General features: G+C 43.0%; 1 pseudogene; it reads left to right on the top strand.

The window, feature by feature from the left end:
• The first annotated feature begins 3,679 nt into the window (after nucleotides 1–3,679).
• On the top strand, nucleotides 3,680–7,668 carry LOC120540872 (annotated as a pseudogene).
• Nucleotides 7,669–9,087: the final 1,419 nt, after the last annotated feature.

The following is a 9,087-nucleotide window of genomic DNA, read 5'->3' as shown; positions in this document are numbered from 1 at the left end:
ATCCTTGCTAGCGTAGCAACACTGTGTCCTTTCATTATTAACAATATAGATTATTAAATGAAGTTAAAGTTTTATCTGTATAATATAATAAACATATTTTGCTGCATTTCATCTTAAAAATGATATCGTCATCATATGTAAATACACTCTTTATAAAGTGGCTCAGGTTGTGCAATATTATAACTGTAGTGCAAGTTTACAGTGAAGTAATTGTACTTATAAGTGCAAACAGTTCTACAAGGAGCACTTGATAGACTGATTGAGTAAGTTTATAGTTTTTGGGATGAAACTGTTTCTGAACCGCGAGGTCCGTACAGTAAAGACTTTGAAACATTTGCCGTGTGAGAGCAGTTCAATAGACAGCATGGCTGAGGCAGTGTGTGCTTGATGCTGTATACCGATAATTCTCTTTCTCAGTTTCTGTAGATCTTTGATTCCCCACTCAGATACAGTGATATAAATACTCTGAGTGGTGCAGTGAGAGTAATATGGAAAAAGATGATCCGCTGTGGCAACCCCTAATGGGAACAGCTGAAAGAAGAAGAAGAAGAAGAAGGTGCAGTGAGAGTAACAACGCTAAAGCAGCTATGGTATATAGAATAGTTTGACCATTCCGTGGACCATTATATTGTTACTGGTTAATTACAATCAGATGCATTAAACTAATAAACAATATGCGGTTAATTTCAGTATATTTATAAAGCCGTGTCAGGAAAAGAAAGGATAACTACAAAACCGAGCGGAGAACTTGCGTGTGACAAGGTATGAGCTACTGTGGAAATGTGCGTGGCTTTACGCCAAGTTTAGGTTTTATACATCGTGATTTAAACGTGAAAACATTCTTACACAACATTACTGTGCGTACGCACAGTTTATACATGAGGCCGCAGGAGATGAAACATAAGGCTGTCATCACAGCCAAATTGCCACACAAAGATATAGTCAAAATACCGTTGTGCAATTTCTGATACTGAAAAATTCAAACATTTGCAAACTTTTAGGTTTCTATCCATAATCTTGGATAACTAAGAAACATATGATCCTGAGCTTTTTTCCTATTAATGCAGTAACAACATGGGTAACAATTACAAGTGAGGATTCTTACAATGGAAGCAGGCTGGGCACATTGTTCCCAACTACCCATACCTTGATGAGTCTATGAATTGCAAATGGGAAGAGGAAGGGAAGGTATTGTGCACTTGCCAACCTTTTTTTTCATTCCCTTTGCTGGTATGATTGTAATAAATAGGCATAAGATAACAGAAATTATTGAATTCTGGAGTAATATATTAATTGTTTTTCACCAATATGTACTAGCTCAAGAGTATGTACACCTAATATGACATGAGTGATGTCCTTTCCACTTTGCCTGATGAGGCCAAGGAGGTTAGCCCTGATCCACTTTCAGAATTGCTGTTTCAATTTTAGCAAATACTGGCTTCTTTTAAAAGAGAACAGTGGAATGATTCTTTAAAGTTTTCCAAGATGGCAGTCACTCTTGTTGACAGATAGCTTACTGCTCAGCCCATGCCATCAGAGCCTCATTTTGTTATTAAAGATTATCTTTTATATTGTGTAACAAAACATGAAAGAGAGGTATGGCCATTGTTGCTAGTCCCAGATTTGGTGCTGTAAAACATTAGAACAGCTTAAGGTCCTATTCTACTGGCTGTGAATTAATGATGAGTTTTGAGGCTCCTGCCTAGAGTGTCAATTGCGGTAGATTTCTAAAAAGGACCGTGCTCCTCTTGCTGCCATACCCTTCATTGACATACCCTTTGAAAACATCAGTTTGGATTTAGTTGGACACCTTGAACCTTCCACCAGAGGAAATAAATATATTTGGTCCTTGTGGATTATGCTGCTCAATACCCTGAAGCAATTCCCTTGAGACAAGTCAATTCCAAAAATATCAGATTGAGAACTGGTGGGGTTAGGAGACCTGGGTTCGCTTCCCGGGTCCTCCCTGCATGGAGTTTGCATGTTCTCCCCGTGTCTGCGTGGGTTTCCTCCGGGTGCTCCGGTTTCCTCCCACAGTCCAAAGACATGCAGGTTAGGTGCATTGGCGATCCTAAATTGACCCTAGTGTGTGCTTGGTGTGTGTGTGTATGTGCCCTGCGGTGGGTTGGCACCCTGCCCGGGATTGGTTCCTGCCTTGTGCCCCGTGTTGGCTGGGATTGGCTCCAGCAGACCCCCGTGACCCTGTGTTCAGATTCAGCGGGTTGGAAAATGGATGGATGGAGAACTGGTGGGGGTTTTTGTTTGTCTTAGAACCTCTAAAAAGGGTCGTCACGGACCAGGGAATGCCTTTCACCTCAGAGATGTTTAGGGAAGTTGCCAAGTTACTCAACAATAGCCACTTAAAAACCTCAGTGTACCATTCTCAAACTGACAGTTTAGTGGAGTGGTTCAGCAGGGAACAGCCTGCCTTTCTTTTCTGTCATTCAGTTTAGTGGCATCCTGGACAGGTAATATATTGCGCACCATCCTGGATGGCCAGCCCAAGCCTGCTATCCATCACAATATACATACATATACATATATGTATGTATGTATGTATGTATGTATATATAGTGGTATATGGCTGGCCAGTCATCCCGGCCAAAATCCCCAGGCCACCAGATGGGGCTATCCCTGTAGCATGGAGGTGCCCCGAAGACCAGCACGGAATCCTGGACAATGCAGTTTCTATCCACAGCCCTGCTGTATACCATGGGGGCCGCTAGGAGGCGCTGCAGGGGGGAACAGCAATTATTTGCCTTATGCCCTGGAAATACATCCGAGTCACATGGACAAAAGGAATGATGTGCTTCCGGGGTGAAGAAAAGGACATTTTATCTGACCCGGAAGTGATAGGAGATCACATGGACTGGGGGATTGGAAACACTTTTGAGTCAGGGACTATAAAAGACTGTATGGAACACCAGAGTGTTGAGCTGAGCTGGGTGGAAGGGTGGCAACGCGTCTGGGAGTGTGAAGGATTGATTATTGTAGTATTGTGAATTTATTTATGAGTATTGTGGAGAGGAGGGTGCTTGGTGCACTGTTGATTAATAAAAAGTCGTATTATTGGACTTTTACCTGGTCTGTGGCGTCTTAGACAAGGGTTCAAGGTAGTGATAGCGCCCCCATCTGTCATAGTGGCGTAGCTGGCAGGATTCTCTGGCCGTCCATTTGGCAGAGGACCTGTTAAAAACCAGTCTAAAATGTATACACGGAGATATCCGCACGTACAATACCGCCCGGTGTTACGTATGTCTCGGAGGAACCCTTCGACAGCTTACCGTAGCGGTGCATCCGGATCCTCCGTTTCCCGTAATCCTCGGGCGAGACTGGTCTAATAGTGACAGCGGTAGTTTAGAAAGTGTGATATATTGCCTAGTATTAGTTCATGCCAGTAGATGGTGCTGTTTGTTTCATGAATAATTCCAATAGGGTTTGTTTCTCTTGTTTTTATGTTCTTGTTGATTAATGCATGTTTGGCGCAGTTTTTGATAATATGTAGAGTTCAGAAGAATAAACCGATTATTTTCCAGGATATATATATCAGAGTGGAATTCACTTCAATACATAATAGTGGCGACGAGGATGGGATTTCAGTGAGTAATCCGGCGTGCTACTTACTGCAAAAAAAGGAATCATAACTTAAATTCGGAAAAATAAATAATATATATACGGAATGGCATTATTAGGCCACGTTGAGGAGTTTGACATTTCAAATCCGGCCTCATGGGATTCGTATGCAGAGAGACTGAACTTTTTTCTAGAAGCTAACAAAGTAACAGACGCTGCCCAGAAGCGTGCAGTGCTGCTGAGTGTGATTGGAGGTAAAACGTTTGAAATTGTTAGGTCGCTCATCTCCCCTGCTAAACCCAGTGACAGATCGTATCAGGAAATTGTAACATTGTTAAAAAATCATTTTGCACCCACCCCTTCAGAAACAGTTCAGCGTTTTAATTTTAATAGGAGGAATCAAAAACCAGATGAAAGTATTGCAGCTTACATTGCAGAACTTCGAAGGCTGTCTGAAAACTGCAATTTTGGTAACAGTTTGGATTCCTTGCTGAGAGACAGACTTGTATGCGGGGTCAGAGATGAGGCTCTTCAGAGGCGGCTCTTAGCAAAATTAAAATAAACCTTTGCCTTAGCTCAGGAAGAAGCACTTGCATATGAGGCTGCATCAGTTTATTCAAAAGAAATACAGGAATCATCTATTAAATTGTGCACATCAGACACCCATCAGTTGCAAAATAAAAACTCAAAAGCAAAGTCTTATTTCTTACACTCAGACATTTTGGACTCCACTCAAGGAAATTGCAATAGTTGTGGGGGGAATCACAGACGTGACGTTTGTCGTTTCAGAGATGCTGTGTGTCATAAATGTAAGCGCCGTGGGCATCTACAGAGAGTATGTCGCCAGGGGGCTTATCCAGTGAAAGGCAAGTCAGCAAGTGCAAGTTCATCTCACAAAGTAGAACAAAGAGGCAGTGCAGCTGCAGAGAGTTTTGAAGATGGATGTGATACAAGTGTCTATTCTGCAGAAATCATCAACAGTGTGGGAGATTGTACAACCAGACATAAGACATATACTCTTGTCACATTACAAGGAGTGCCATGCAGGATGGAAGTGGACTCAGGATGTGAGTATTCCTTAATCTCAGAGGAGACCTACCACACATTATGGCCAAGGAATGCTCCTCCTATTGTACCCTGTGATATTCAACTTGTTGATTATAACAAACAAAATGTTACCGTGTTGGGTGCCTGCTCAGTCAAGGTACATTATAGGAAGGACAGGGGTTATTTACGCCTTATAATTGTTAAGGGACAAAAGGCCAGTCTACTTGGTGGAGAGTGGTTTAATCCCTTAAGTATTCAGTTAACAGGAATACACAGCCTTGCCCCAGACCCAATACAGTCAGTCCTGAACGATTTTAGTTGTGTGTTTGAAGAGGGTTTGGGCAAATTTAAGGGTGCACCAGTTTTTTTCAGTTGGACCCCAATGTAGCACCCATACGTTTAAAACCAAGACCTGTTGCTTTTGCTCTCCGCCCCAAAATAGAAATAGAGATCGACCGTCTAGTGAAGCAGGGTGCACTAGTTTCAGTAACTCATCCCATTTGGGCCACTCCTATTGTTCCTGTATTAAAACCAAATGGTGAGGTTCGAATATGTGCTGACTACAAATCCACAATTAATAAGGCATTACAGGAGCACCCATACAGTACTAGATTCCATCCATCAATCAGATACTTACTACATTAGCAAAAGGAAGAGTTTTTGCAAAACTAGACCTGGCACAAGCATATCAACAATTGCCAGTGGATGATGCAGCTGCAGATGCACAGACCATAATTACTTACAAAGGTGCATTCAGAGTTACTCGCCTGCAGTATGGGGTTTGTATTGCTCCAGGGATTTTTCAGAAATTGATGGATGACCTCCTTTCAGGCTTTCCGGGAGTGGTTCCTTATTTTGATGATATTTTAATTGGAGCAGAGACTGTGCAAGCCTTAGCTGAAAAGCTGTGTTTAGTACTACAACGATTTACAGATGTAGGCTTGAGGCTAAAAAAAGACAAATGTGTATTTGGTGTACCAAGTGTAGAGTTCCTAGGGTTCAGAGTTGATGCTGAAGGAATTCATCCAACTACCACAAAAGTTAAAGCGATCCATGAGGCTCCAACACCAAGTAATAAACAGGAGCTGCAAGCATTTCTGGGACTGCTAAACTTTTATCATTCATTTCTAAAAGATAAGGCCACTGTGGCAGAGCCACTTCACAGACTGTTGGATAAAAATACCGTTTGGAAATGGTCCGACACCCATGAGAGAGCTTTCAATGAAGTAAAAAAGTTGCTATCATCAGACAGTATTTTAGTGCATTATGACTTGGAGAAACCACTTAATCTCACCTGTGATGCTTCCCCCTATGGAGTAGGAGCTGTTCTGAGCCACACAGTAAGTGGTGGTCATGAAGCTCCAATTGCATATTACTCGAGGACTATGACTAATACAGAAAGAAATTATTCACAAATTGATAAAGAAGCACTGGGTATCATTGCAGGAGTTAAAAAATTTCATGATTACCTATATGGTAGGAGTTTTACAATCATCACAGACCACAAACCATTATTGGGGCTGTTTAAAGGAAATGGGCTTACGCCACAAATAATTTCACCTTGTATGCTCAGGTGGTCATTACTGTTAAATGCATATGACTATGAACTTCAGTATCGCCCAGGAAAAGAAATTAATAATGCAGATGCATTAAGCCGTTTACCCCTCAGGACTCCAGAATTTGAAATTCCTCCAGTATCGGAAGTTCTTATGCTAGAATCTATCTCCAGGCCCCCTTTGCAGGCATCTGATATTGCATGCATGACGACAGCGGATCCAGTGTTAGCCCGTGTACTGAACTGGGTGTGGAAGGGGTGGCCGAAAGAAAAATTAGGGGAGGACTTCAAGCCATTTGAAAGGCATCAGCATGAGCTGTCTTCATACAGGGGATGTCTTCTTTGGGGAAACAGAGTAATAATTCCACAGAAGGCACAAACTTTAGTGCTCGCTGCTCTACATGAAGGTCATCCTGGTATGGTAAATATGAAGGCACTTGCCAGAAGCTATGTGTGGTGGCCTAAAATGGATGTACAAATAGAACATTGGGTAGCAAGCTGTACTTCATGTCAAACTACACGGCATGCTCCAGCCAAAACTGTTAGTCAGCCATGGGAGGTAACCAAGAACCCATGGTCTCGACTGCACATTGATTTTGGGACCTTATCAGGACAAACTTTTTCTCATTGTTGATTCCTTCTCAAAGTGGTTAGAGGTCAGCCCTGTTTTTGCTGCAACAACAACTGCGGTCATTCAAATATTGAGAAAGTTGTTTGCCACACATGGACTTCCAGATACAATTGTGTCTGATAATGGTGCACAGTTTACTTCGGATGAGTTCCAGGCATTCTTTGGTAATCTCATAAATCATATCAAGACAGCTCCATTTCACCCATCATCAAACGGCCAAGTTGAACGCATGGTGCAAACTACTAAAGATGCACTTAAAAGAATTGTGATCGGAGACTGGCATCTTAGACTATCAAAGTTCCTACTGCAACAGCATGTAACTCCTTGTTCCAGTACAGGATATAGTCCAGCAGAACTATTGATGAACAGGAAACTTAAAACATGCTTAGATCGTCTCCACCCAGATCTAGTGTCAGATTTGCAAAGAAAGAAGGAGTCGCAGTTTTGTAAAGTTACACACAGTCCAACAAGGCAGTTTAAAGCAGGGGATAGTGTGTTTGCAAGAAATTATGCAACAGGGCCTCGGTGGATGCCAGCAATGGTAGTGAGAGCTATGGGGTCAGTATCTTACGAGGTTAAGACAGATGATGGCCGAATATTTATGAGACACATCGACCAACTTAGAGGGCGAGTAATTAACTCTATGCCTCAGGAGACTGAGAGCCACTTGGAAAATCATGAGGAGCGCAATAACACACAGCCAGCTACGCCCCAACAATCAGCTGATGATAATTCCATGACACCTGATCAGATTCAGGAGCCCACTGAAGTTACCCCAAATGAGGGCCTGTCAGATGTTGAACTTGAGCGTCCTAAAAGAATAACTCGCCAGCCAGCTTATCTAAAGGATTATGTTATCTAGGGGGGAGGAATGTGATATATTGCCTAGTATTAGTTCATGCCAGTAGATGGTGCTGTTTGTTTCATGAATAATTCCAATAGGGTTTGTTTCTCTTGTTTTATGTTCTTGTTGATTAATGCATGTTTGGCGCAGTTTTTGATAATATGTAGAGTTCAGAAGAATAAACCGATTATTTTCCAGGATATATATATCAGAGTGGAATTCACTTCAATACATAATAGAAAGCATTCCCCGAAAAACTTATGGCCTCGTTATAGATGACAACGATTCATCTCAAGCTGCTTCCACACCGTGTAATCAGCCGGCAGGGAGTGGGGCGGTAGGCCAAGAGAATGACGAAGACACTCCCGGACCGTCGCAGAATACTACGTCATCCACTAAGCGCCCCGGCAGCGAGGGAGGAATCTCCGCCCTTGAGGTCAGACCGACCCCTCTCTGAATTGTTCGTTCAGTTTAGAGCAACACCGGCTTCTTTCAAGAGAGAACAGTGGAATGACGACTCTCTGAAACACATAAAGAATGCAGTGGTTCTCGTTAACGCCAACGCGCATTTGCCCATGCCACAGGGACCTCACTTTGTCATTGATAATGAATTGTTGTATCGGGTCGCTGAACATGAGGGGAAGGTCCGGAAGTTGTTGCTAATCCCGCGGACCTACCGGCGGCAGGTTTGCGAGTTAGCACACTCCCACCTTCTTGGAGGCCATCTCGGCTCCGATAAGACATTAGAGCGAATTAAGCTCCGTTTTTTCTGGTCGGGGATTAACGAGGAGGTTCGCCGATTTTGCATTTCCTGTCCGGAGTTTCAACTGCGGCATATTCCTAGGAGGGACCGTGCTCCTCTGGTTCCCCTTCCCTTATTGACGTTCCTTTGATAGGATTGGGGTTGATATAGTAGGACCCTAGAACCTCAGCCGAGGATATAAATATATACTGTCCTCGTGGATTATGCTACCCGATTCCCTGAAGCCGTTCCGTTGCGCTCGGCTACCACAAAAATATTGCACGGGAACTAGTAGGAGTCTTTTCGGGTAGGCATTCCTAGAGAAGTCCTGACGGACCAAGGAACGCCTTTTACCTTGGAAACGTTCAAGGAGACTGCCAAGTTACTGAAAATAAAGCATTTAAAAACCTCGGTGTATCATCCTCAAACCTAGTGGAGAGATTTAATCAAACTCTCAAGCAAATGCTACGTAAGGTAGTCAGCAAGGATGGGAGGAATTGGGACCAACTCCTCCCCCTTGTCCTCTTTGCATACCGGGAAGTTCCTCAAGCCTCTACGGGGTTCTCTCCATTTGAATTACTGTACGGAAGACAACCCCGGGGTTTATTAGATATTTTAAAAGAGGGCTGGGAAGGGGAGGCACAGCCCTCCACTAATATTTTGGAGTATATCGCCCAATTGCGATAGATTTGATG

This window comes from Polypterus senegalus, chromosome 1 (assembly GCF_016835505.1).
Source record: "Polypterus senegalus isolate Bchr_013 chromosome 1, ASM1683550v1, whole genome shotgun sequence".
NCBI classification, from domain to species: Eukaryota; Metazoa; Chordata; class Cladistia; order Polypteriformes; family Polypteridae; genus Polypterus; species Polypterus senegalus.
Note: the sequence above shows the minus strand (reverse complement) of the source record. Positions and strands in the feature narration are given on the sequence as shown.